The following is a 2,500-nucleotide window of genomic DNA, read 5'->3' on the forward strand; positions in this document are numbered from 1 at the left end:
CCTTAACCTAACCCATATTGTACCTTAACCTAACCCATATTGTACCTTAACCTAACCCATATTGTACCTTAACCTAACCCATATTGTACCTTAACCTAACCCATATTGTACCTTAACCTAACCCATATTGTACCTTAACCTAACCCATATTGTACCTTAACCTAACCCATATTGTACCTTAACCTAACCCATATTGTACCTTAACCTAACCCATATTGTACCTTAACCTAACCCATGTTGTGCCTTAACCTAACCCATGTTGTGCCTTAACCTAACCCATATTGTGCCTTAACCTAACCCATGTTGTGCCTTAACCTAACCCATATTGTGCCTTAACCTAACCCATATTGTGCCTTAACCTAACCCATGTTGTGCCTTAACCTAACCCATGTTGTGCCTTAACCTAACCCATGTTGTGCCTTAACCTAACCCATGTTGTGCCTTAACCTAACCCATATTGTGCCTTAACCTAACCCATATTGTACCTTAACCTAACCCATATTGTACCTTAACCTAACCCATATTGTACCTTAACCTAACCCATATTGTACCTTAACCTAACCCATATTGTACCTTAACCTAACCCATATTGTGCCTTAACCTAACCCATATTGTGCCTTAACCTAACCCATATTGTGCCTCAACCTAACCCAATTTGTGCCTCAACCTAACCCATATTGTGCCTCAACCTAACCCATATTGTGCCTCAACCTAACCCATATTGTGCCTCAACCTAACCCATATTGTGCCTCAACCTAACCCATATTGTGCCTCAACGTAACCTAATTTGTGCCTCAACGTAACCTAATTTGTGCCTCAACGTAACCTAATTTGTGCCTCAACGTAACCTAATTTGTGCCTCAACGTAACCTAATTTGTGCTTCAACGTAACCTAAATTGTGCTTCAACGTAACCTAAATTGTGCTTCAACGTAACCTAAATTGTGCTTCAACGTAACCTAAATTGTGCTTCAACGTAACCTAAATTGTGCTTCAACGTAACCTAAATTGTGCTTTAACGTAACCTAAATTGTGCTTTAACGTAACCCATGTTGTGCTTTAACGTAACCCATGTTGTGCTTTAACGTAACCCATGTTGTGCTTTAACGTAACCCATGTTGTGCCTTAACCTAACCTATATTGCGCCTTAACCTGCTCTGTAATTGTTATGCAACTCGTTAAATTAGTGTAGTGTTGCCTAACCGCAACCCTCGCAATATAGTTCGCTATTCGCACTGCCCGGTCCCCTGTGTATCGCGTCATGTTAAACACCTTGCAGGTGTTGCTGACTTTCCACATGCTCCTGCTATACACTGTAATGTGGATAGCAGCAGGACGTACATGCCCCCCCCCTTCCCCCCTGCCTTCGCAAGCTGGTCGTTGAGAAGTTTGCATGTTCAATGCCCTTCGCATGCCGACGTACTCAGCCTACGTTGTGGTACGGCCTGTCACCTGTCCGCCGATGTACGCAAAACCCACAAACTGTACTGCACATTGGTCCGTATGTACTGAATGATACATCGTGGCACATGTGTGACCGTACGACGACTGCGCCTAGCAACGGCAGACCATACAGTCCAAATATTGTGCACGCAGCTACGTGTCGTCTCCCTATAAGAGCTGGATTGCAGTGTGGTACGCCATTCAGACGTGTGGGAGGAACGGACGCCCTCGATGGCGATCAGCATGAGCAGTCTGTTGATGTAGTGGAGCGTGTATTCGGACGTAGTCGTCTCTTCTCACACACCGTGATAGCATGTTGCACCGCGTTCCACATCTGCGACATCCTGCAGAGGCCGGCTGACAGTCGTTCGCGCAATGGACACCGCATACGTACGGGGGCTACCTTCCACGTGTTCTCGAGGCGTGCACATGTTGTTGCGTCTATGTGGGCAGACGTAGTGTGTTGTGACACCTGACACAGGCATGCAATACTCGTTGCAAATGGCGATGGACGTCTACGTTTGCTGGTGACGTTACGCAAATGAACAACAGGTAACCCGTTGTGGTGCGGTTGTTCTCGCTAGAGGTGAATCAGTGTTGGCGACGATCGGTCGAGCTATTAACTGGTTGTTTCAGGGATACCCACCATGCCCACGAACGTGAAAGGGGATCTGGGTGTGAGGCGATACGCGGCGGTGGCTGGGTGAGACTGTCCCCGGCCGGTGAGGGGGGGCCGCCCGGCGTGCTGGCAGCGCGGTGCGTGGGCGCACGCGCTACAGCCGGCTGGTGGGGGCGGCCAGTGGCAGGCGCGCCGGCCGACGGACGCGGCAGGCGGCGCAGCTGCGCGCCGGGGCCCCCTGCTCGCGGCGCCTTGCGGCCAAAGTAGGTCCTCGCGGGCCCGGTGCGAAGCGCGGTGGCCATCTGCAGTGTGCTGGTCCGATTGAGGACTGTGTGCGCTGAGGATGCGCCGCCGCCCGGCGCTCGGCGCCGCGACGCCGTCTGCTGCTCGGTCGCCCCAGCGGTTCTCGCAGGTGGTTTGTATCGCAGCTGTGCGGACG

Source organism: Schistocerca serialis, unplaced genomic scaffold (assembly GCF_023864345.2).
Source record: "Schistocerca serialis cubense isolate TAMUIC-IGC-003099 unplaced genomic scaffold, iqSchSeri2.2 HiC_scaffold_1175, whole genome shotgun sequence".
Classification (NCBI taxonomy): Eukaryota; Metazoa; Arthropoda; class Insecta; order Orthoptera; family Acrididae; genus Schistocerca; species Schistocerca serialis.